This window comes from Thunnus maccoyii, chromosome 15, assembly GCF_910596095.1.
Source record: "Thunnus maccoyii chromosome 15, fThuMac1.1, whole genome shotgun sequence".
Classification (NCBI taxonomy): domain Eukaryota; kingdom Metazoa; phylum Chordata; class Actinopteri; order Scombriformes; family Scombridae; genus Thunnus; species Thunnus maccoyii.
Window position 1 is genome coordinate 17,509,005 of NC_056547.1, and position 27,811 is coordinate 17,536,815.

At 40.8% G+C, this 27,811-nt stretch overlaps 1 protein-coding gene across 5 annotated transcripts in view; it reads right to left on the minus strand.

Annotated features, from left to right (window-relative positions):
- Positions 1–27,811, minus strand: part of LOC121913838 (potassium voltage-gated channel subfamily KQT member 4) — a 49,565-nt gene that overhangs the window by 20,432 nt on the left and 1,322 nt on the right. The gene's annotated exons all lie outside the window — the stretch shown is intronic.

Here is a 27,811-nt window from a genome sequence, read left to right on the forward strand (position 1 = left end):
TGTAACTTAAATCACGGAAGAAGAAAGAACCATGTAATTTATGCCCAAGTTTTTAGGGCAGGAATTATACCACAGCCAAACGGCCAGTGCTGTGGATGCCCCGGAGTGTGGCTGTAATACCCCTTCTAAAATTAACTACCCACATGGCCAGTTTGGCATGCCCTGTTTTGAACTCGTTGTTGTGCCCTTAAAAGAAAGTTGCCAATTTCCTTGCAGATTCCTCATTTCATTAGCTAACAATGAATGTTATGTGAAAAGCACAAGCAGCTAAACACTGTACAGTGTAAGTATCAATACACGTTGTGTTTTAAAGTTTACCAGGATATTGCTGCATAGTGTTAGCTAACTATGAGTATACGTCTGATGTGTTGCTACATTTTCAATGCAATGCAATATTCACACACACACACACACACACACACACACACACACACACACACACACACACACACACACACACACACACACACACATCCACTTCTCTGTAAGCAAACAGTCACTTCTTGGTTAAGACAGATCTGGAGAGTCTGAGAAGTTTCTCATCAGTGTTTAATGTTAATGTGTAAAAAAGTGTTTTTGCTAATGCTAATAGTTGCATGTGTGTTTAAACTTGCTCAGATTAATTTTGATCACCCTTTTCCCAGTTATAGACTGGATCATTATTATTTTAACAATTAATATAATGAATTGTTCACATTCTAAAACTCAATCAGGCAGCATTTTGTGGACATTCAGTGTACAATTTTAATAAACTCAGTACTCTTTTTCAATGCACTGACTAGTAATTGTTGATTGTATACTGTTTTGTCTTCATACAATGTAATTATCACTTATTGTTATTGCACCATTGGTTTTGGCCTTGATTTTGGCTGCAATGCCCCAATAAATGTGTTTTCATCAAAGGCCAAAGTGGCCTTGCCCTAAGAATTCCAGGCCTGATAAGAGTGAAAACACTTATTTTCAATAATTCATAAATAAATCAGCATTCACACTGGGTTATCAACACTGAGACACAGTGTTGGCAGTGCAGGGTGACAGTATATACTTTTTTTCTTACTATACAAAAAGTTGTGTGTGACACATTTACAGCACCTCAGTGACATGACCACAGCACCTGAACAATCTGTGCCATGCAAAGTAAAAAAATAAAATAAGTGTTGAGAGAGAGATAGTGTTGCAGACAAACACAAACCACCACTGCCAACGTTGTGTGCCATGTGAATCCAGAGCAGCGAGGCAGGATTAGCCAGGTGGCAGCTGCTGGTCCAGCTGGTCTAGATGTCAGAGCCCAAAGTTAGGGAACACTTGTTGGACGCTAAACCAATTCTCATGCCCTCACACAATGGTGCCCTTTCTCTTTTATTAGTAATGCGATCAACAAGTCTTTCACTGGGCTAATGTGTGTGAGATGAAATACATTTTATGTGCTCACATTAAAAAGCTGCTTTAAAAATTGGGTGTAAAGCAGCAGTGGACAGCTGCTGTACAGATCCACATGTAACCTATACAAAATGTATAAAGGTTATACATCATTAATGCCACAGACAGATTTCCATGGGAATAAAGATTTATTCCCACGGAAATAAGGAACAAAACAACAAACTCACAAATAAAATAATCCATTTATCAGCAATCATTCAGCAGAAGAGGAAACATTGAAGACACATTTCCTGTTAGACTAAAAGCCTCTGCATCTTATTGGTTGATATCAGTATGTTAGTCTGGTATCAGTCTTTACATCATACATCATACATGTCCAGTTAGCTTGACACATTGATTAGACGCTGATAACTACAGGATATTAGAGATAAGTGACCAATAATACTTGAAGGACATTTCTCGTAATGCAGATATCTCATTCTATATTAATAAGTCTGAATCTGTCATCTATTTTCTTCACCTCACTATAAAAACACTTTATCATAACATGTGTGAGGAGTCACTGAATGAGCAACTGCTCCAACTGTTTTTGTTTTCGTCTGCCTGCCCGGCCACAGTTTCCGGATGGTAAGACACTCCAAATAGAAAGCAAGATAAAGTAGATCTTAGACAGCTAGGAAGACACTGGACACCAAGCGTGAATAAACAGAGACCCCCAAATTACTGTATATTTCCCAGCCCAGTGATGCATGCACGGACCAGAATTTGTGCTTCATCCACGGCGGAGTTACTTCAGATGACTCTCTGCTAACAATGCATTTTGGTCGTTCATCAACTGAGTAATGTGCTGACTAAACCGTCTGTCTTTTTCCCCTCAATTAACTCAAAGAGCTGTGTGTATTTCCATAAAGAGGAGATTAGTTGGGGCAGTATCTCAGGTGGTTTCTTTCATTGACTTGTGCTTTATGACAGGAAGCGAGTTACAGCACAGATAGCCGGATCGACAGCTTGGCTTTTACAAAATGCAGACACAACATTCCCGTAGAAACAAGTTATGAAAGCAACTCTGCATTTACCTGAAAATAATACTATCCCTTACATGCTGTACAGTAATTTCAAAACATTGCAACGAGTTACTGCCAACACAGCTCTCCAGATCTGTTTATGCAGCCAGTTAGCATAATCACAAAGTAGATTTCTGCAGGGTGTCATGTAACAAACCCCTCAAACCTCATTTCATTCAGACCACAAGCCACAGACAGACCTCAAATCACAACACCAGCCAAAACTCACGTTTGGCTGCAAAATACCACTTATGCCATGAATTCCTGCAAGTGTCCCGTGTTATTCAAAAAACAAGTGACACTGAGTGTGTACCAAAGATGATCTTCATATAGTACTTCAAGGATAAGGCTGGTAAAATTGTACATTTTGTTATTTGTTATGAAAAGACTACAACTAACAATGTCTTTGTCCAGCACTTAATACTTCTCCAACCAGTCTGTCTGTGGCTCTCAGCCTCAAGCCAATTTGTTTCTATTGAAGACATAAATCTTTAAAAATGGGTCACAACTTGATTGTTCCACTTTTATTAGCCATAATACAGATGTGGCTGTACAGATGGCAGTGTTGGTAGGATGGTCTACCACTTTGATCCCGACTAAAAATATCTCAACAACTATTGGATGGGTTACCGTGAAACTTTCTACAAACATTCATGGTGCCCAGTGGATGAATCCTAGTGACTTTGGTGACCCCCTGACTCTTCTTCTAGCACCACCATTGGCTCAAAGTTTTCACTTAAATTGTGAAATATCTCAACATCTGGATCAGCACATTACATACATTTATGGTTCTGAGATGATGTATCCTACTGACTCTATAGTGATGTTCTGATTTATCCTCTAGTGCCACCAACAGGATGGATGGATGGATTGCTCTAAAAGATAGTACAGACATTCATGTTTCCCACAAGATGAATTGTGATCACCTTGGTTCATCCTCTGACTTTTAAATTGTCCAATATCACCTAAACTACTAACATTCCCATCAGCCTCAGCTGTACTTTGTTACTAAAAATCTTCTATGCACAGGATTTAAGTAACGTTAATGTCTGTTTAAGCAGACATCTGTAGTGACTTTTAAAGTAGAGGGTCACTTTTTTGCTGATTCATTTATTATTTATGAATGGAAATCCACAAATGTCGTGACCTTTTTTCTTCAGTGTTCAGCTAAACCTCCTCATACAGCGTTAAGTGACACCTCAGCTCGTATCTGCTTTGTCGTCCCAAATAAATTAATAAATATACAGTTTGGACACACTTTTTCATTGAAGAGAATGGGATGGCATGTCAAAACTTTTGACTGGTACATATATATATATATATATATATATATATATATATATATACACACACACACACACACACACACACACATACATATATACATACATACATATATATATATATATAAACAAACACATGAAACAGATAAGGAGACATTGGGGCCGTATGTGATGCATGGGGAGAGGGAGTCACATTTCTACTTAGGGCACACTTTCAGCCGCAGCTCCATCACCGCCCGCCATCCATCCGAGTACCACCATCCAACATCGTTCAGGGAAATGTCAGTTAAGCATCAGTCAAAATCACCAAATCAGCAGTGTTGGTCTCGGGAGAACATCGAAAGAAGATCTGCTCAGATTACTTGCTGCTTTACTCTCGTCTCCGCAAAATATCTTCATACTGAAATATTTCAAGACATCACATAGGATTCATCTTTTAGGATTTATAGAGGAGACAAAGTAAATATCAGAAAGAATATAACCCTTATGGCCAAAACAATGGGAAAATAACTGAGTATTTGTTTAGGAGTAAATATTACAACAAAGGATAGTGTCCCATCCAGTACATGCTTGGACAAGTGCCCGTCAGGGGTGAGAGGAGGATAAAGAGTGCCTGACTTATCATAGGCATTATAAATGGGCTTATTAATGTATAGATGCACCACATGTCGTGTGACGAATCAAACAGACTCTCATGATATAATAAAAAAATAATTTATGAAAGTCAGCCACTCAGGGGGTTTACTGTAAGGCTGTCTACATTAGTAATTGCTCCAGAACTTTTACAAAGAATAATGCATGCACTGCTATATACAGAGAATATCTGACTTTTCTCCAAAAGCTGGCAGAGTGTAATTTGTCTCGTGGACACTGTGGAGAATCAAGAAAAATGCAGGCACAGTAAGATATAAAAAGAAAGAAAGAATGAATGAAAGAAAGAAAGAAAGAAAGAAAGAAAGAAAGAAAGAAAGAAAGAAAGAGAAAGAAAAAGAAAGAACACAACTCTTTGCATGTTCATCTAAATAATTCTTATTCATTCACGTCCCAGGTATCTGCCCCCTGAAACTCTAACCGATCACTGTTACACACCACAACCCCTCTGTATGTATAAAGTGCATACAATCTGGCTCACGGCCTGTAAAGCTCCAGAGAGCCATTGGGCTGCTGGGTGGGAGGGGGCAGAAAACAAATAAATGTACAGCAGCAACAGGGCAACCAGATTGCTTTTAATGGAAGCTAGGCAGGGTGCTTTTACTGCTGTTTTCCTGTAAGCATACATAAGTGAAAAGGGAGATCTCACATTACTTTGACTCAACTGTGAAAATATTTTTGTGTGATAAATAGGTATTACCAGTGCTAATAAACATATATGGAATTGTGTATTTACTGCATTAGACTGTGTGTGTGCCTGTGTGTGTGTTTCTGTATTGGTTTATGAGGTTTCCACTCTGTGCCAGCCAGTGTGCCTGGCAGAGAGAAGTGGATCTGGACTGTGGGAGAATGCGCCTTTGATTCAATCATCACTGGATGATAAAGCAGCTATCAGTTACACCCAACAAACGAGGCGGAGGGAGAGGAGGGGATCAGGGCAGGGTGATGAAGAAGACTGAGAGGGAAGATGCAGAGGAAAAGGCATGAACAACATAAACTGAGGTTAAGAGATGTAAAGATAGATGATTCTTGTGAAGAGAAAGAAAAGAGAGGCCTGGAGGCATGCTGGGAAAAGAGGAAAAAGTGAAACTAGGCAGAAAAAGCGCAGGTAAGGGATGAACATTAACTGAAAGGGCCCTGGGATCATGTCACTCTGTGTGAAGCTTGGACACAAATGTGCATACCGGTGCATGTAAGGTGTAAATGCACGTGTAATGTGTGTGTGTGTGTGCGGCGCCAGCCCAAATCGATGAAGCTCTGACGACGGCTTTCAAGCATTGACCTGCAAGCCGTGCACGCGAGCAGGTGCACAAACACGCAAACAAAAAGACAAAACACACACAAACACACGCACAGGGTCCAGTTATTGAGCACACCTTCCACAAGGACATACACAGGTAAACATAAAGACCTGCTCGAACAAACGGAATAAGCTCAATTAGACCATGAGATTTATATATAGAAGCAGCTGACAGACATGTATGTCGCCTCAAATGTCACCTTGGAAATGTAGCCCTTCACCTTTACAGTGTTTACAAAGTGTGAGTACAGCACACGCAATGCTAAAAGCAGCTAATTGCTAATAAAAAAAGCACTAAATGGAGGGACTGTCCGGAGGGGAGTAAGGCAGCAAAAAGGTGAGATACTGGAGAGTGAGAGGGAGGAGTGAGAGTGTCATCACCAGAGGAAGAGGAGGGAGGGAGAGGAGAAAAAGAGGAGAAAGGTGGAAACAGTAGAACGATATTAATAGCATTTCATTCTCCTTAAATAGCGACTGCGGGTAAAACGTGTGCGGGTAGGCTGCGGAGCAGAGCTCCGAACAGGCCCGTTAGTTAGACCCCTCCTCCTTCTTCTGGGCAAACTTTTCAAAGCAGGAACAAAAAACCAACACACAAACAAATAAGAGATGAAAAGTGCTTTTTAACAAGGAAAAAGCTGACTGAGCAATTCAGAGGCTGTAGTACTGGCACATACCCCAGGAAGGGGGTGTGTGTGTGTGTGGGGGGGGGGGGGCTGACATAAGAGTGTTGTGTAAAAACGAGAGGAATGTTTTTGTTTTCCTCTGAATGCCACAACCTTCAAGAATATTATGTGAGAAGATCAATTATTTACATAACTGAGTGAAACGGTGCTGGTCACACTGCTCGCAAAGGTGCAACCTTGGTAGTTTGCATCACGAGCGGCGCTACCTGACACTTCCACACAAATAATATGCTTTATTACATACACAGGCTCTCCACATGTAAAAAAGGGCTGCACGCTCTCCATTGCAGACACGCACCTTCTGTACAGCCAGGCCAACTCACATACACACACATCCACTGCCATGCTGTTCCACTGTCTACAAATGACGCATTTCAAACAGAGTGCCAATTAGACTGATACATTTTCCTTGCTGGAGAATGTCACTCCCAGTTACAGCAGTCATGAAAGTATCTGTCATCAACACACACACACACACACACACACACACAAAGTGCCTGCACTCTTTCTCAGTTAATGTTACATCACATCATAACTGAGTCCTTTGTTCCCTGCTTTTGATTCATTGAAACTACTATTTTAGTTGCATAAAATATCAGGTAAACAGAAGGCTTCTTCCTTTTACTGGACGTTTGTTCCCAGCTCTTACTCACACATAAACGCCTCGGACTCTGTTCACTTTCATATAAGTGTGTGTCACACTGAGTAAATAGATGACTTGGATTAAGGCTGCAGTGCTCCTGGAGTCATCTCACCACTTGTGAGGAGTTCAGTGATTTATCAGCGCCTTCACCCAATACAAAGACACATTTCAGTGACTCTTTTTCAGAGAATGAGGTTAATTCCAAGTGACATTTCCAATACTGATATTTTAATGGTTTTTCCAGCCTTTTCTAGTTCCAAGGTATGAATCCAAATGCAATCATTTTGGAATAATTAGACCACAAACAGGAGAGAAAACACTTGAGCACAAACTCCCCTGTTAAACATTCCCATTCTTGGTTACGCTGTTTAAAATATCCAACTTAACATGTCATTTTCTCGACCATAAGGTTCAGAAAAAAAGGTGTCAAATTTTCCAGTGCGGTGAGATAAGTGTAACAGTAGCAGAAAAAAATGTCAGATGACACATTGTACAACTTAATACATGTCAACCATACTGAAACCTAGAGCAGCATTGTTTTGCCTTGTTGCTTAGAACAATGTCCAGCTAACAGAGGTATGCTCATATACTCATATGCACTGTGTTTGTATACATTTTGGTGAAACTCTAATGTACACAATGTGTACTGTAGACTACACCCCATGTTGCTAAAACCTACAAATCCATCAACAAAAATACAGAGGACGTGACTTTGGTGTCTGTGGTCGCATTTACGGCCATCACTGCAGTTTCACTTGTGGGAATCTTTTTGAAATAAGTAACAATTATCTTGGAATTCAGGTCATCAGTCCATGAGTATCAGGGAAAGCTGATATTCATTGCAAACAAGATACATTATCCTTCACTTGTTTCGAGAAAAAAAAAAAAACACTGAGGGCCGCAAATGACATGACAGAACTTATCAAAATGTATTTGCAGGGTAAAAGAATATAATTTGATTGTCTACACAATAATAGCAACACCTCCACAATATAGAGGAATGTGATCCAGTACAAAAGTACTACTAACACCACAATTATTTGTCCTGCTGTTATACAGGTGTTGCTGTTACTGTCTCTACACTCCTCTCTCTTCGTCTGCCTCATGAGTTGTCAAAAGCCTTCTTCCCCACTCATCATTGGCCTTGATTCATCAAAAAATGAAAATAATTAAACAGCATTTCAATGTTTTTTGACATGCTTATCCTCCAATTTTGTATCTGTGCAGATACACAGAATTATTGTACAACCCATCTTGGGATTTTGATTGATTTTTTTTTTTTACCTTCATGCACCGGCAACACACATATGGTGCAATGATTCATGTACCATATTCATTATAGTGAGTGCAGTAATTGACACTGGTGGTTTCTTGTGCCTCACTGACATGACTCTATGCCAATATGTGGTCCGGATGGTTAGCAAGTGAAGAAATATGTCCAGTGTGGTCACATATCTAACCAGTAAATGGAGTGAAATGAAACTGTAACCACAGAAGACGGATAAATTCATGATGGCTGCACAAGCCTGTGTGTATGTGTGTGTCTGTATTGTCTGTCGAGAACAGAATTAATAGTAATTGCACACAATTTTCTTTGTGATTGGTGGTGCTTTGACCTGGTGGGATGGGGTTTATGACATCAGCACAATTCAGTGTGAAATTGTTAAAATAAATTATAGAAAATGTACGTGATTACAGGGGAAAAAAAGGTTGGGAAAACGAAACCATGTGTGATTTACACACACAATATTGACATCAGTTGTCTACTAAGCTGGAAGAAATGGTGACCATCATAAAAACCTGGGTGAGCTTATAATTAGACGTAAGCACTGACCCATGTGCTCAAGCTCACACTCCGCTCCACTCTGATTCCTGCTCTTTGCTGCTTATGGACTTGTTGTCAGTGAAGTGTACCATACAGAGTCAGAGATGTGAGAGTGGTTGAGGCAAAGTGCTGAGAGAGCTCTGACATTTAGCTGTGGTATTGTTAGCTCCAGCTAGCCAATTAGCACAGAGTCTACAAACCCTTTAGTAGGTGTATGGGCTGCCACTTTACACACCATTGTGCTTGTGTGACGCTGATATTTCACCATTGAATGAAATTTTCACAGCTTGGATCAGCAGTCCTGGAGGTTGGGGAGGGTCTTTGTTGATTCTAAAGACGGAAAAAGGGAGGCCGAAAATCTAAGCACTTCTTCTACATGTTTTTCTAACTGTATCAAAGTATTTTGCACAAAAACCCTTCAAAGACGCACCAGCAGCAGTTAGGATGCAACCATGTGACTTCTCAGAGGTTTATTGGATGTGAGCCTTCCACCACCCAAAACACACATGTACCCTACACCCCATTACCCCCCTCCTTGACCAGGGCTAGGAGTGAATTTCAGGCCAATCATCATTACTCTGTGACAGGTCTAATTTTGTTACCATGGCAGCGGGGATCTCCAGTGATGGATCACAGAGGGTTGGGGGCAGCTTTAGAGGATTGAGAAACAACAAAAAGAAAGCGGCGGCTGTAACATTTGAACTCAGGGTAATGGGATTGGCCCGGCACTTGAGTCGAGGGGTGTGAGCCAGGGTCATACACAACCCCGGTGGTCAGCGGATCTCGAGAAGCCGACAGGATTTACAGAGGATATAATGTTGTAGTAATGCGAAGGCCACCGTTACTAATACCGAGGTTTGAGATCATTTAAAACACTGTGCGAAAATGACCTATGATCCCATCTGAATAGAGCGGTCCTGCTGTTTGTGCAACACGTGTTGAAGGGCATATATTTTGTGATAATTCTCAAAATTCAATAGTGTTTTTGAAAGCAAACAATAGAGACCGGCAATAATGGATTTTTGAGGCTGTTACCAATGTCGATATTTGAGAGTTAAAAATCATTTACTGGCCACCTAAATTCTAAATGACTGCATCATCTTTGGCTTTTCTTTAGTGCAACTTCTTGTTACTTTCTAAAAAATCTATTTACCTTTTTTTTTTTGATAGAGTACAGTTGAGAATCTGACAGGAAATGTGAGGTGAGAGAGAGGAGTTGAAATGCAACAAAGGTCCAAAGCCGGATCGGAACCGGAAATGGCACATCCACATGGCACACATCCCAGACGCCCGGACACCCAAATTTCTTGTTACTTTTATATATATACATACATATATATACATATATATATATATATCTTGAAGTGAATCTCTGCTGATATGTTGTCCAGCCAGTTTATCAGTCCAGCTCTAGTTTGACAGCTGTCATTTATTGACATGGATGGACTTCCTCACAAACTGATCTGTGCCTTCTCCATCACATCTTTTTCCTGCACCCAACTGCCAAACAAACATTAACTATTTATACATACACATACCCATTGTGCTAACTGGAAAAAAAACATTATTTTAATGGCGTGTAGAGCCCAACAGTAATTTAACAAACAGCATACACACACACAGGCGTAAAACAAACACAGAAACTCTCAAACGCACAAACACACTTGTTCTTTATGTTCTCTGACCAGAGCCGTGCAAGTGTTAAAGTCAACACAGGTACTTTGTTAAAACACAGATCCCTAAAAAACAGCAAACTTTCGCTGCAGCACCACTGCTCTGTTGTCGGATGGTTACCATGGCAGCGACCTCATGACCCTGAGGCTGGAGTTTCTTTTTGATGGAGATTCCTCTGTTGGCATGGGACAGATACGCAGTAGCTGGCGGGGTGTTCCACACTGAGGTCTCGCTATCTGTCCCCTGACATTATCTCTGCTGTTATTTAAGTGAAACACTGGTACTGAGGTCACATCACATGATGGGGCTGCACTGTGTTACTCCTCAGTCCAGCCTGAGTGCTGCTCTGCCTCCCTGTCAGACTACATGTTTGTGTGTCTGTCTTTGTGTAACTGTCAGTGTCTTTATGTTCAATTTTAAGACAGAGTCCAGAGCCATGTGCAGCAGATTACATCACCACCCAGTGAAGCCCTGCATACACCACCATCTTCCACACAAACACACCACACACTCGCATTTCCGTTGCCATTTTCCATAACTGCTCCCGGAGCTGCAGCTACAGTATGGCCACAGACGAAATTTAGTGTTGGGGAGCTGTTTGTTTGTTTTTTTTGCTTCTTGCACATTGAGCAAGACAGTGGATGAAAGGGCACAGATAACGTGGTGTATTTTCTTGTAGGATAAAGGGTACAAATCTGTAAAAACTGTTGACCCTTGTTCGCTTACTGAATGTATTACAGGAAGCATGTTGTCAACGCCTGGACTCTGTTTGCCTTCTGTTTGCCGGAATTTTCGGTCATAAATATCTCATCCATGTACAGTGTGGTGTTATTTTTTTCCTTCTGTCACACACATATCCCCCTGTGGGCTACTAAAAACATGAAGCAGGATGAAGCGCGTTCGTTAAGTTTACGCATTCTGTCCACTTTCCAAGTCCCTCCTCCATGTTGGATATTCAAAAATAACTCCCACACGAGACTGCAGACGTCAACATTTGGTTTAAACTTATTATGTTCTGCTCCCTGTCATTATATTCTGACCCTCTTCCTTTCTTTCCCACTCTTACTCTAACTCACTTCCTTACTCCTCTGTTTCTTGCCTCTCATCCTCCTCTCTTTAGTGTAGCTGAAGCAGAGCCAGGATCAGATTGGGCCACTTGTGGGCCTCTCAGCCACACCCGCTCCCTCTTTAACTCATTACAACCAATTAGGTGACAGGCGAGGGAGTGGAAGGGCAGATGAGAGCGGAGAGATAATACTGTTCTGAATTATTCATTCGTCTACTGAATCTCACCCTGCTCTCTCACCGCCCAGACCTCTTAGTTCTCCTCTTGGTTGCTATTCTCTGTCTGCTGTCACTTCAATCTCTTTCTTGTCATATTTCTTCTGTCTAAATGCAGTATCCATATTATGCTAATGGAACCAGTTGGTGCACACTATATGATGTCGACATGTGTTGCTGTTTAGACTATGTCCACACTAAGGCTCAGACAGACTTTTGCCCTGAGTGATAAAACAGGTCAAATATTACCAGACAGCAGTGGAACATCATCCAGCAAGGCCCTGCGGTGACCAATCAAATACATGCAAGCTAACATCCACTGTAGATTGCTTGTGAACCATGTGAACAAGGTATTTCTATTTTGTCATTGCAACAAAGGATAAAATAATTATCACTGTGATGATTTTCCAAAGTTCTTACAATCAGTTTTATTTATTTTATTCTATACTTTTATTAATTTTCCCCTTGATCCTCATAACCATGTCTGTATTTTTATTTGATTGTATTTCTCAGTCTCTGTAAAGCACTTTGGTCAACCTTTGTTGTTTTTGAATGTGCTCCATAAATAAATTGACTTGACTTCCTAATATTAACTACTGTTTATTGTTTTTGCATCTCATAAGCCTTTAAATTCAAGGATCTTTTACTCAGACTGGACTTCCTAAATTGTATTTAATCATCTTCCTGCTACCAGAAGCAACAAAGCCCCACCACTGCAACCCCTGGCATTTTTTTTTTTTTTGACACAGGGCTGTTTTCGGTCTAAATGAAGATTAAGCTAGCTACGTTTTAAAGCACGTAAAAGCAAGGGTTTTTCATGACAGGAAATTGAGCTTTTCAAAAATATGCTCCACAGTGGTTAAATCTGAAAATGCTGGCCTTGCTGAACAAGCTTTCTGGTCAGCCACTATATGGCATTAAAGTCAGTTAACCAACTTCTAACCCTCACTCATTTTAAATGTCACACAGACGGATGTTTTCATTAACTGTATTATTTTGCCAGACTCATTCACAATGATTATAAAAGGAGATCTTGTTTACCCAATTAACTGGTTATTTCTATGACCACTGATTCAATTACAATTTTATGCTCATTCAATTGTTTGACAAGAGAGACAGAAAAAGATGTAAATGAAACTAGTAGATGTGAAGTTTGTCTGTATTAAAACACACTGTGAAGTATGTGATGTATGTGACAACAAACTGAAAACACTTGCTGTGTTTGGACCCATGTCATTTTTAGATTTAGACAGCTTAGTGTGGACATAAGGTCAGCTATGTCTGCTACTGTATATGTATTCCGTACTACTCCACTTGGTTTTATTGGCCCTGTCTGAAGTGCACTCTGGACACAGGACACAGCTCAGACGTCACAGGACACCACAGGGTCTGGCAGCTGGGGACCAAAATGACCGATTGAGCTCTGATAAGTAGCACAGAGTGAAAGAGAGAGAGTGCTAAGAAGAGGCAGAGGGAGAGAGAGCGAGAGAGAGAGAGAGAGAGAGAGAGAGAGAGAGAGAGAGAGAATAGTACAGTAATAGATGTATAAGAGGGAGGAGGAGAAAGGAGAAGTAGTAATGACCACAAGGCATATCAGTCAGACAGAGAGAGAGAGAGAGAGAGAGAGAGAGAGAGAGATAATGAGAAAAAATAGTGGACAAGAGACAGAAAGAGGTGGCTGAATAATAGATTGGACAGATGGGGGGACAGTGAGACGAGGAGAGCCAGAATGGAAAAGGGAGAGAGATGAGGTATCGTCTGTGAGGTCTCATCACACACTTGCTGACATTGCTTTAATCTCAGGGCCAAGAGGAGACCAGAGGGCCCACCGACACATGCACGCACACACACACACACACACACACACATTTGCAGAGTGAACATGGTTGCTGGTATGTAGGGACATATTTACAGTTTGTGTGTATGGAGCATCGTTAGCGGCTGTGTTATTACAAAGGAAATAAACAAATTAAAAAGTCAGGCAGGACTCCTGCATGACATCAAAACAGGCAAATATGAGGACAGTTTGATGTGGCAGGTTTATGTTTATGTTTGTATTTCACACTTGGCCTTAATACATTTCTGTAGTTTCTACACCAGAACATATTTTAACATAGGTTAAAACCTCTTCTTCATCAATAACCCTTCATTATATTTAATCTCTGTTGTAAAAAAGGACTGAATTAATGTAATGTGACACCAGAGCAGCAACAGAAGCAGCAGTAGACAAAGCAGAAGACGGGGGGCAGGAAGACTTCTGGACAAAGTTTCTCTCCCTCCTCCTCCGCTCATATTGAAGCCTGTTGACATGGAATCACGTCAAGAGATGAGCAACCAAGAGAGAGAGTGAATGACAGAGAGGATCAAAATATGAGGAGAAACAGGGGGAGAAGCAGTCCAAAAGAAAAAAAAAGACAACCGAATGCAACTAAGAGAGAGAGAGAGCATAGAGTGCTGATAGAAACAGACAGAGATACAAGAGCAGAGAAGCATATGACAGCAACAGGAGCTGCAAACGTAACCATCACACAGGAATAGAGGAAATGACACTGAGATTTAGTGACGCAATTGTGCAAATAAGACATTTTAGAGCAGGAGGGGACAGAACGCAGGAAAAAACAATCTCATGAGAGTGGCAGGCAGCCTGCGTAATTACGGCTGCGTCGTTAACATTTGATTATTGTTTATGCTCTGCCCACAATGCCACTGGCCAGGCATACACACACACGCAATTTCCATAAACCTACACATGCATGAATGCACACACATCTCGCAAATGTGCACACGCCAATCAAGACCTTTTTTGACAGTATGAACACTCAGCCGCATGAGCAATGACACGTACACACACACACGCAGACACACACATATACACACTGCAAAGCGCTTTCTGCAGGCCAGGCAGACCTTATAAATACTGTCCTACATTGTGATTTTGTTTGAGCTCCGTCTCCATGGTGCTGCTTCCTCACATGTTTATAGTGACTGCCGTTATAAATTAAAATGATCTTAACAACACTTAGGCCAGGCTGTGCATGCGGGTGCAACAAGGCAGGGACAACAGGAGAAAGACACAAAGACCTGGGGTAGTCCAGGATATAGAGAGACAAGGGACAGAGAGTGAGAAGAGAGAGTGGAAGAGAAAACAGGGTTCGCTCTAAAAGGTGAGTAAAATGTAAAGCAGCCCTTGCTAAAGGTAGAATGAAAAACCTGCAAGTGTTTTAATGGAGGCAGTTTGTGTGCGTGCATGTGTGTCATTATATCCATGTAAACACATCAGGTATGCCTGCACAGTCATGCAGCCTCCTCAACCTGGAATATACTGTATATCTAAGGCATTCACTGAAACCCGCAAGGCACGTGCCTGATGGGGTAAAGTTACAAACACGTGGACAGAAAATAAAATCCAATACCTGAAAAATAAGCAGTCGGAGAGACACAGTCTGATATACAGAGACTGTTTGAGGTTTAACACATCAGAGAGGCTGGCCCATCTTATGTGCAACATAGATGATCAGTCCTCACAGTTTGAATATGCACTTTTGCTTTGTTACTTACATTTAAAAGGCTGATCTGAGCTGAGTTTACAATTCACTGCCTCTTTGTAGCCAAAATCCAATAAATAACCTGCAATAGGACAATATATACTCTGAGGTTATATACATTTGTCTAATGTCACAGATTTTGCCCTTTATCATCTCTGAGTGTAATTGAGGCAATTGTGGGCAATGATGTAAATCAATGACAGGGACTGCTTAATTGGATTTTATATGATTTTTTGAATCAATGTGATAAAGTACCTTGGTATGCCAGGTATTTCCATAAGTTTTTAAAGTTTCTCAATTAATTTTCCAGGAAATTTACAATATCACAATGTATATCCATATGACGATACAAAATACATGATGATAGAGGATTTTATCCATATGACCCTAATTCGATTGACAATAAATAATTGGAGTTACGTAACACTTCATTTAAAGGGGACGTATCATGTATGTTTCCAAGTTTATATGAATATTTGAGGGCTCTGATGGAATATCATTGTGTAATTTTCAGTTAAAAAAACTCCTTAGTTATCTTATACTGGCTCTTTATGCAGCGCCTCAGTTCAGCCTCTGTCTGAAACAGGCCGTTTTAGCTCCTGTCTCTTTAAGGCCCCCCTCCTGATGAGCCCACTCCAGCTTCCAGAAGCTGCATCTCAGCCGACTTCCAGCAGGTCAGGAGGCTACGTCAGCAAACAGTAATAGTAGGATTTCACTTCATTTTCTTGTTCTTTACTCAAAATGTAAACTTATCAAATACATCCGTACATCGCCATCATGAGGAGGAAGTAGAGAAAACATTGCAAACAAAGTGTTTAGAGCAGGCTGAAGCCCTGTCTTTTGACTTTCAGGGAGCATGTTCACCTCAAGTTTTGGACCTTTGACCATGTTTAAAATAAACATCTAACATCATATGAATAACAGAAAATCACAAAAATCATATGTCCCCTTTAAAACATATAATTAGTCTCTGCCCTCTTTAAAAAGGGCAATTCCTGTAGATCAGATTTAGATTACTATCTTGCACCAGTTGCTCAACTTTTCACCTTTGAATTCATCATCACTCTTCCTTGAATCCCTCAGAGTCGTTGTCATGTAGACCAGTTAATGAGATAAGAGCGAGCGGCCTTTCCCACATTTGTATAAACTAGCAAGTTAATTCCTTATCAGCGGTTAGCTGCAGAGTTAGTTTTCACATTATTCAGCATCTGCAGATAATCAGCGGCATGCAGGTGCAGCCACCCATTAGGGCCAGGCCTTAAGTGTGCTGCTGAGAGATAATGGCAGGGCTAAAGCTATTGATTTATTTTCAGCATGCCTTATGGTCTTCGCAGCTGCTGGTGACACACAGACCCAGCTCTAAACATTCTTCAACACTCTAACTCACAAGACCTTGATGAACAGACAGCTCCATGACCACCACATTCACTGAAGTCCTGGATCATGATTTTTTGTAAAAAATAAAAAAATATATAAATAAAAGGTGGCTGTGGATCACGGAGGTTCAGTAAGCAACTGATTGTGTCAACACTAACATACTGAGTTGCCAGGGATTGTAAGTGTACAGAAGGGGACAGGGTGCCCAAGTTGCAGACAGTTCAGTTCAGTTCAGCATTTAATACTGGCATATTCACTGCCAGCAACTGCGCTTTCCAATGGCATGTGACACAATACATTTACAGTTAAAAGAGAGTCAGACATTACTGGCACGGCCGTCTATCGTCACTAAAGTCCTAATTGGCCTGTTTTACATAACTGGTGGGTTACTGGGTTTTGACAGTCCGGTGTAACATTGAGTTAAAGCAGGGCAGAGTGAGAACAAAAGCAGTGGCAGCAGAGGAAAGCATTTCAAGAGAAAGCTCCCAGAGCAGGCAGAGAGGTGTCAAATGAATTTTTTCAGTGAGACAGAGAGAAGATAATGTTGATCACTCAACACAAATCAGGATTGAATGTTTTAACATCAGTAATATCAAACCTAATTTCAACATGCATCTGGTTGTATCTGCATCTGTGTGTATAAATCCACCTTCTGCCAGGACTTTAGGACTTTTCTATTTAAAGAAACAAAATGATCTGTTTTAGAAAACAGGCTCTGACAGTTTCAGTAATTATTCTATAAAAATAAATCAAGCAATACAATGTAATGTATTCATTTTCAATATGGAAACCTTCAAACTGAAGTTATCACACCTCCTCAGCATCACTGCATACGCCAAAATGTGTCTGCAGCTTGGAAAATATGTCTCTTGAGAACACTGGGGATACACGGGCAAAAATCCCAGAAAATTAACAAAATCCCCCACCTATAGGATTTTGTTTAACTGAATGACTGCTACAAGAAGCTGACATAACAATTTGTCAGTATTTGCAGCTCCTGTAGTAGTATGTCTACTTGAGCAGACTCGCCACCTCTGAAGAAATCGCTGCTGCTGTATATCGCAGAGATATAGAGAGATGAAATAATAATATATAGAGGGGAGCTGGAAGACTGCCTCTAGATTTTCCTGGCTGTGAAAGCAGACCTGAAGTGTTTAGAGGTTCTTGACTCGTCAAAATAAACTCTTGGCATTTCCCTTCGACCCTGCCGGCCAAATGCCACAGGATTCCTGGCCCGCTCCAGCGACAATAACATTACATAAACACAGATTACTGCAGATTAGGGGGTGTCAACACCCCTGCTGATCACCTATCTGCAGGATAATGAAGCAGGACCATTGTCTGTGGCTCAAGGTCTCCATGAGTGTGTCTGTATGTGTTTGTGTGTGTGTGTGTGTGCGTGAGGTTGCATGTATGCTGAATTTCACCTTAAGCTTTTTTTTTTTTCATGTTTACTGTCAAGTAAATAAATAACAATAGTTTACTTTCCCACCCAATGGTGATAATGTGTGTGCATGTCTTGTTCCTGGCTGAAAGTGAGCACACAAAGCAGGGCTGGATATCGGGAGAAACTTGATTCCTGAATGGCCATCCCAGGACAGACAGTTCCCTCCCCAGGGAGACACATTTTGCCCCAAAAGGAGAAATTAATACAGCAACTAACCTCAACTCTCCCCTCTCTTCAACTCACTACTATTCTTCTCTCTCTGGCATATGCACAAAAATCTCTCGTCCTCCTATAAGCCCTTCCTTCCTTTGAAAGACGATCAGGCTAAGAACGCCTTTTCTTTACATTTTAAGCTACTGTTTCTGTGCATACTGTATGTGCCTGACATAACCTCCCATCTTTTTCTCTCCCTGTTGAGTGGGTCTAAAGAGACTACCTTTCAAACCAAGTCCCTGTTAGCAAGCATCTGCCCTGCTGAAGTGTCCTTGAGCAAGACAGGATAGCTCTACAGCTCTGGGGCTGGAAAGCAGACAGAGAATTTTCCTTGGGATCAACAGAGTATCAAATTATCATCATTATCATTCATCTATAGCAACCGAAATCAAGCTCTCTCTTGCTCTCCTTCCTCTTCCCTCTGCTTTTCCTCTGTGTCACACAACAGCATTAGCAAGTAGCAGATGCTCTACAGATAAATAAAGCCACGGTTCTGGTGTGAGCCAGCGGGGGCAAGCAAGGAGGTTTAAGCAGGTGTAGACAGGCCACCGAAAGAGACAGAGTCAGGACACATGACATGAGACCTTCAGCCGGACTGTGACACATACAAAGGCCAGGTGTAAGAGACGGGTGGACAGGGGGTTCATGAGTAGAGTTAAAGGAATCAACAATCAGGATAATGTAACAGTGAGATATGACTATTGTAATTTAATAAAGTAGGTTAAATATTCACCCACTTGCCAGATTAGTGGATACGTTCAGCCAGAAAGAGAATTTCCATTTAGGGAATAATTAATAAAATAAATAAATCTCTTATTATTTAGACATTCCATCTGCAAAGTCAACTCTCTGGCCTTTAAAGAATGTGCGCTTTTAAAATTAAACTGAATAGCAATGATGCTTTAGGCATATGTTCAAGGGGCGAATTAAAGGACCAGTGTGTAGGATTTAGTGGTATATAGCGGTGAGGTTGTAGATTGCAATCAAATGGCCCTCTCTAGAGCCAGTGTTTGGTTTGTCCATTCTGGGCTCCTGTAAAAACATGGTGGTGCAACATGGCATGCTCCGTGGAAGAGGACCCGCTCCCTATGTAGATATAAAGGGCTCATTGTAAGGTAACGATAACACAATGATTCTTATTTTCAGGTGATTATACTCTAATTAAAACGTACTTATGAATATCATATTCTATTTCTGCTGATTGATCTCCCTAAATCTTACACACTGGTCCTTTAAGCTACAGATCTCTGAAATGACTTCCAATATGCTTTTGCCCCCCCTTTAAATATTGTATCTTATCACCATTGAACTGCTGCCCCCTCGGGAAGCACAGCAATACCATATAAAGATAACTTGACTCAATCCTGACCTCATGCCTGTTTCCAAAACTGTGTCTTTAAAGTCCTCAAAAACACAAGTCAGCCAGAGTCCTACAAAACAATCTTCTCTGAGTTCCTGCCCAATCCAGTTACTCTGGCCTTAATCTCATTAGCAGCTCGACTGGATGTTAGTTCCTCCCTCACTCAAATCAAAGGAAATGCCAAAGATACTCCATCACAGAAACATTACTGGAGCGGTGGTGTTAGTGTGTCTTTACAGTAGACTCTAAATACTATTTGAAGACGTTCTTTGAAGATATATTGAAGAGCTTTTAAGGCAGAAATTCGTAACAACTCAGCAATTGTTGAAAACAATTTAAGGTAGTCTAACTCCTAAAACCAAAGTCAGCACAGCTCTTGCAAATATACCCAAATCTCTTTTCAGTTTTTGGACTTTTTCTCTAATCTTTGATTTTTGGTGAAATATTGATCATTTGAACATTTATTGAAATGAAACCATGTGAGAAGTTTAGAGGGAAAAATCACTATTTGGTGGAGCTGTTAACAACTAATAGACATCTGAAATGTGACCCCGACTACACACTGCCTTTTGTCAGACGTCAAAAGCCAAAAAAGTTGGAAACCACTAGTTTCATCTTTAACAATGTGTTGTATTTTAAAAGCTTGTTATATTATTCATTGTGTCAAATCTTCATCTGAAAAGTAACTTCAGATGTCAAAGAAATGTAGTGGAGAAGAAAGTACAGTATTTCTCTCTGAAATGTAGTGGAGTGGAAATATAAAGTAGCGGAAGTAAGTAGTGGAACGCCCTATCTGACGAGATGAAGAGCTGCAGTTCCATCAGTAAGTTTAAAACCAAATTAAAAAGTCTGCTAAAAGCTACTCAGCTCTGTAACCACTGACTCTAAATTTTATCTCATGAACAAAAATAACCTTACTTTTAATTTGACAAGCTTACATTAGTAATTTCTAGTTGACATTGTGGGTGTATGTGGTGCTCTATTGAGTGTAGCTTTGCATTTTGTTTTATGTGTCGTGTTTGTTTTTTGCTTTGTACTGTTTGTTATTGTGCTGTTACATGTTTTAATTGTGACCTGCCGAAGGGACTGCAGATGAAAATTAGCTATAAGCTAACTCTGGTACAGTCCATCAAATGGTAACATTTATGTTTAACACTGCACATGGTCCCAATAAATAAGACAAAAATAAAACAGCAATCAAGTAAAGTACCTAAAAATTGTACTTAAATACAGTACTCAAGTAAATGTACGTAGTTACTTTTCACTACTGGTAACTTGTGCGTATGTGTCAGCATTATAATTTATTTATGTGTATTTATTTATTTATTTATGTTTTATTATTATTTGCTGCTTTTCTGTCTTCTTCTGATGTTTAATATCTTTGTAAATTGAACATCTTTGCATTTTGGACAGTTGGTTGGACGAAACTATACATTCAAAGACATGACCTTGGGCTCTGGGAACATACTGTATGTTAGGAATTTTTCACCATTTCATGGCGTGTTATTTAATAAACAATTAATGAATTATTAAGAAAAATAATCAACAGATTGAATGAATATAATCAGCTCTATTTATCCTCAACACTGTTCTCAGGGAAGCGAATCCTCATACTCTTTTACAGAAAGAGTCTTTTTCAGAAAAGAGTCCAGCCAATCAGACCTGGGTCGGAGAAAGACAGATAGAGCGGTAGTGAGGGAGGGGAAGTCAATTAGACAGAGGAGTACGGTAAATGAGGGATGATATTCCCACTCAAGAGGGAAGAGAAGAAGGGAATGATGGGGGAGAGAGAGAGAGAGTGAAGGAAAAGCATTTGGGTCATAAAAGATTCTTAATGGAGCAGAATTTACACAACCTGCTGAGGTGAACAGATAAAAAAAAAACAGCAGCGGTAAATGAACAACAAGCATCCAATCTGCGGTCCTGAGCAGGTTAAAACCCCACACAAAGTGCCGAGTGGCTTTCTCCCTTCACCATTTTATGGTGCTACTTCCCCACCCCACTCTTCTTTCTCTTCTACTTAGTCATCAATAAAAACACATTCATGTGCTGACTAAAAAGGCAAGCAACAAAACAAAAAGCTATTTTCTGACACTACTCAGACCATAAATAATAAAAAAAAAAAAGGTCCAACACCAAATGCGTCAGTGGTTTTTGGAGGATGCCAGAGGGGGAAAATTTTAGTGGATTTTGTGTCGCGTGGTTGAAAACACGGAGAAGCAGACCGGACTGTTTCCATGACCCAGGTGAGAAAGCAGATTAGCAGGTTCAAACTAGGTTCTGAGGGAAGGAAAAATGCAAGAACAGACAGTATAGAGGAAACACATTCAATCAACAACCTGTCCGACCTAAACGAGTTTAATAATGTCAGAAAGGCAATTTACCTTTAATGAAAAGCTTGCAAAATGAATTCTGTGTACAGCACTGTTAGCATAAAAGATGAGTGGAGAATGAAGTATCGCCATATAGAAATTTCAAAGCCTCTTTGACCAAACTATAAGCGGGCAGGTTAAGGAGAGCATAAGGCTGCGAGTCCTGTTGTGGGTATCTCCCTCCACATCTATAAATAATGTTGCTTTAGGCTCAAGCTTTCATAAACAGACACCATCACCGGTGCCCGTGCCATAAAAGGTTAAAGTGAAAGGATTCCTACACACAAAGGAGACTGAAGGGTTTATATGGCAAAGATTTATCTGGCATGAGAAATGTACTTTGGAAGCTGCTGTTTCAATTCAGAAATCAAAGGGAGGGAGAAAGAAGACTAATGATAACTGAGTAATTTCTTTAAAAGCATTAACAATGCATTATTAAAAGCTGTAATTGATTTGAAAGCACTAAAGCGTTCTCTTTGACATTAAATGATTGCACGGCGATGTTGTGTATAACTGTATTTGTTTAAGTTTACTTCCAACATCAAAGCAGCGGAGGCCAGCATATCCTGACTGTTAGTCCCGTACCGGTAAAGCTCCAAGAGCATTTTATAGTTCACTTTCTGTTATGCAACTCGATAAGGTGTCCTTTGTTAGATCATCTCTTCCTGGCAAACTCCAGTTTGTAACGCAGGCTTTCTGTTATAAATCTGTAGTCTCCAAGATGAGATAACCCTGATGACATTACTACGGCATCACCAGGACTTGACAAAGCTCCTCCAGAGCCACAGATATTATACAGCAGTTTTCACAGCCTGAGTCGGAATAATAATGACTATTAAATTAGTGTTAGATTCATACAGTCGCCCTTTAACTACAGCAGACAGCTACATGATATTCTGGAAAACAAAGTTGCTAAATTCTCAATTAGCCTGCCCGGAGGTTTAATATAAAGCACCTCATAAAACAACTACTTGATACTGGTGCTGATGATACTGTAAGAATCTAACTAATCTAACTCCACATTACTCCCATTTATAATTATGCCCCATGTCTCTGCTCCTGCTTTGTAAGACATCAATAATACATGGCCGGTATATTTTCACCCTCCTTAGGACCAATCAATCACTCTGGCTGGTCAGTACTCGTCTTGACTGCTTTTCCTGTCCATCCACATGCATTATTACTGTATATTCAGGCTGGGGTCCAGCGGAATGCTGTACCAAGCCAGAGACTAAGATGGCAGCCGAAGCCAAGATCAAGACTTTCAACTGTGTTGGTATTAGTTGGCACCAGGTCATGTGACCTGATCGGAGACAAGTAACCCAATTTTAGACTATGAGTTCCACAGCCCCAAAGGACCCCTGCTGGGATGAATTATTATGTTCTATATGTGATGGTCTATATGTGGCACTGACAAGTATATGGTGGAAATGGATGAGGGGTCAAAGTTGAGGGGAAACACTGAAACTGATCCTTCTGACTGTTGTCGGTCATCTGCCAAGCTCATGGGGCTTGTGGTTTTCACACAGACGCTCCGCATGCATAAACACACACTCACAGATGACAGAACTATAAGTAGAGCTGAAACGATCAGTTGATTTATCAATTAGTCAAATGACAGAAAATGAATCTGCAACTATTTTGATAATGGATTAATCATTTTATCATTATCAGGCAAAAATGCCAGTTATTCACGGCTTTTCACCGTTTCACATCATTGTACACTTAATCTTTGGGTTTTAAACTGTCATTCAGACAAAAAAAAACATTTGAAGATATTTTCACAGTTTTTATAGACTAAATTATTCAGTTAATCAAAAAAATGATTAATAGATTACTCAGTAATAAAAAATAATCATTAGTAGCAGCCCTACACAATAGCTCCTCAAAAACACACACAGACACTGTTTACACCTGATTCATACTTAAGTTCTTGAAGTGCAACACGAAATGTTTTTTCATGAGGTATAAGTCTCAACTATGCAGATTCTTGAAACCGTTCACACTTTCTAACAAGCTAAACGTTCTTGCAGGGCCGCTGCTGTTTGTACAAACTTGAAGGACTGCAATTGTCAGTGCTTAACCGGCTCAAAGAAGCAGATAAGCCCTCCTGCTAGCACTGCAGATTTTAAAGCAGGTGAAACAAAGAAACAGGACTCAAAATGACAAAGAGGTCTTGAGCTTTTACTGTGAGTGAGTGAAGGGACAAGAGACACTTAACATTTCAAACCGGCCACCCACCATTTAAATCAGAGCCTTAGCGAACGCAAGAACCGGTGTCTAAGCAACCGATCGGGTTGGCGAGCAGAGGAATTCTTTGTAGCTGGCCGTTTTTCACAGATATGATTAACTTTACGGGGAAACTATTGTCTCTTTTAACAAGTCTCTGTGTCCTCACCCCTCCCTGTTTTCTTGGTAGTGTAGAAAACAAGGCTTTTGGTTGAGACTGTTCATGTTTCTACTAACTAACACCAGAGGAGAGGAGAGAAGAGGAGAGGGAAGTATTGGGGAGGGGAGGGGAGGAGAGGAGAGGAGAGGAGAGGAGAGGAGAGGAGAGGAGAGGAGAGGAGAGGAGAGGAGAGGAGAAGAAAGGAGAGGAGAGGAGAGGAGAGGAGAGAAGAGGAACTAAATGCAAGCTCTGAATTAGCATACAGCTGTTACACTTGCAGCAGAGAGTGTTTGAAGAAGTGTCTCATCCACAGGAAACATTAAAATGTGAAACAGTTCACAGTATTGTAACCTGAGCCGTTCAGGAGGCAGGATGTTAAAGTTACCCTAAGACCTTTATCTAAGAAGGAAATCTGTCTCTGTGGGGATGCATCTTCTGTGCAGCTGTGGCAGCAACGCCGAGGGTTAAGCGTGGGGGTGTGGTGGGACTTAAGTGGGTGACCGTGGAGAGACATTACAGTAGAGAGCTACTTCACCCCTTTTCCATACACACTCCAACACACACCTGCAAAGAGAGGCTCTCTAGAAGCAACGCATCTGCTCCAGCGTCCCCAGTTACAATCCAGGACTAATTAAAGGATCACAGGAAGTTAGCGGCAGCCATACACAGCAGTGTATGGCTCAATGTAATTACAACAGATCAACGCCGCTTTAATTGAGCTTCAATGTACAATGAATTTACCTCACACATGCTACAGTTCTCAGCGTGGTGAGCGACTTACATGTAATTAATCAAAACAAATGCACAGCTCAGGGTGATACAGTATCAAGGGAATGATGCACTCAGCTAGACATATGTGCACCTGACGTATTTCATATCAACGAGCAAGCACAAAAGTCTAGCTAAGGTTTTAGTGTCAGGTATATTCTGCCAGCTTTGGAGACAGCGGCATAGAACAATCCATCACAGGAGCTTCTCACTTCAAAAGTCAGTCCAGCTCCATCTTTGAGGCCGTGGTATCTGAAACGTGATCTGGCCACCTCCGAGCGCCTGCTCTGCCGTCCTAACAGAGAAATAACAACAATGGCAGAGCTGCCATCCACGCCTGCCATCCAGTAATGTCAGGGAGAATGCCACCAGCAGCTACCCTGCAAAGGCCACATAGCTCTTAATGAGGAACACAGTACATGACGTGTAGTTCTGTGTGTGCTGAGTGTTCGTGTCGAGGGAATAGAAAAGAAAGAAGTGAAAGAGGTGAAGGACAAAGTGAGACTACAGTTGCATGCTGGTCTGTCACGATAATTATGTTATCGACTTATTGTATGATAACATAATTATCGGCATTATCATGTCTGTATATCGACTTATCGTACGATATATGACCTTGATCATTTTTGCTGTCCTCGATATTACCCATTGTGTTTACATGCTTGTTTGTTTACATAAGAATGTCACCAACATGATACCAGAATAAACATCATAACTTATTGTTTGTGGTCTATCTATTTGAGACAAATGATCTGTCTACTTATTTTAGCAGGTTGTTTCCGGAAGGTTTCAGCATTTTGATAAAATCCACTTTTCTCTCCTGCTGTTAAAATTAAAGAAGGGGAAGGCGGCGCGTGAGTCTGAAGGGCAGATCACCTACACTCTGCATTAGCGGCTGATAGGCTAGTCATGTCACATTGGCTAAGTAAGTAGTCACCGCCATTGCTCGCTGTGCATGTCCCGAGGGGGAATACAGTGCAAGTGCAAGTGAGCGGCGCCGCTTATATGGCATTAATTGTGAATAATTTTAACGCAAGCGTAAAGCCCAGGCTCTGATCCCCCCGCCCATGTTGCCCCGGTCCCTCCCCGCCACCATTACTGCCCGGCCACTTCCATGTTTACGATGTCGGAGGGAGGGAGCCGTGTGCAATCCCGACTAACCTTGCATGTCATGGGAAAGATTTTTTTCACATTCCAATCCCAATGTCGGAATATTCTGAAAAAAAGTTCATTGCTCTTTAAAAGGATGTACATGCATTATTATGCTATTATATTATCATTATATCAGTGGCATAAAATTGTCTTAAAATGGCAATAATATCGTTTATCGCAATTATTTCTGGGACAATATATTGTCCAACAAAAGAAGTTATTGTGACAGGCCTAGTGCCGACGGTATATGATGAGAATGCATATGAGAGTTGCGGCTCTACAGTGGGATTTCCCTCTGATATAAACACATGATGGCATTGGCAGAGAGACAGCTGTACTTGTCTAAACAACGACACAGAAAGCCAAGGAGCTCCCACACATAATGCTCTGTCTACTATGTACCAGACACAGACACAGCTGCAAGACTGCTGCTGCACAACTGTCCCGGCCTTCACATAAAAGAAACTGAAATACGCACTGAGTGAACTTTGACTTTTAATGGGACACAAAGGCCTGCAATGTGCACCATGCTTTTTGTGAACTAAATTTGAATCTCTGACAGGTTCACAATCAACCCACTAACAATTCTGTTCAGTTTTACTGTGTTGAGAGCCGTGTTTTATACCCTGGTGATTGCTGTATGTTTCAAATATAACTCCTAAGCTGTTGGTCTGTCAGAGGGGAGCACACACTGCTTCTAGTGAGCTCATACTTTTCCAGGGTTTACATGTTGTTTATGTTATAAAGTATATGGCACAAGGTACTTTGAAGCCCTGACAAAGTACTTTCTGCAGTGGGGAAGAGTTGCATTAGTTTGAGCTCTGTTTGGTGCATGTGTTTAATTGGTAAGATTTTGCTGACAAGTCATGGGCATCTATGCATCATTTACCTGTCAGAAAAATCTTGCAACAAGAAGTCCAGTCAGAATAAAGTTACTTTAACCACACGTATAATTAATCAGTGATGTCTTCTTTTTAATTTACTACCATTAAAAACCTACAGCCTCTATTATTCTAACTCATTAGTCAAGCATGCCAGTTCATAAAAAAAGCAAAAACTTACTGAATAGTATTTCAAAAGTGTGACTATCAGCAAGCATCAAAACTGTTTACAGGGGGACTTTGGTTTAAAAAATGACAATTACCCCCTGTGGATTTGGATAAATTCAATTTAATATCCAACGTCCTCTCGATGATTTAATCAGACAGAGACAAGGGGAAATTGAACAGTGGACCCCGTGTTGAGATGATGTATGGCATATGGCCGAGCTAATTGCCGCATAAGCAACTCTGCTTGGTTAATTGGAAAATTCATCAAAGGACTGCCGGCGTATAGTGATCAAAACACGAGTGGAAACAAGTCAGAGTAGCCTGTCTAGTAGCATGTGGCTGCGCGCTCTAACTT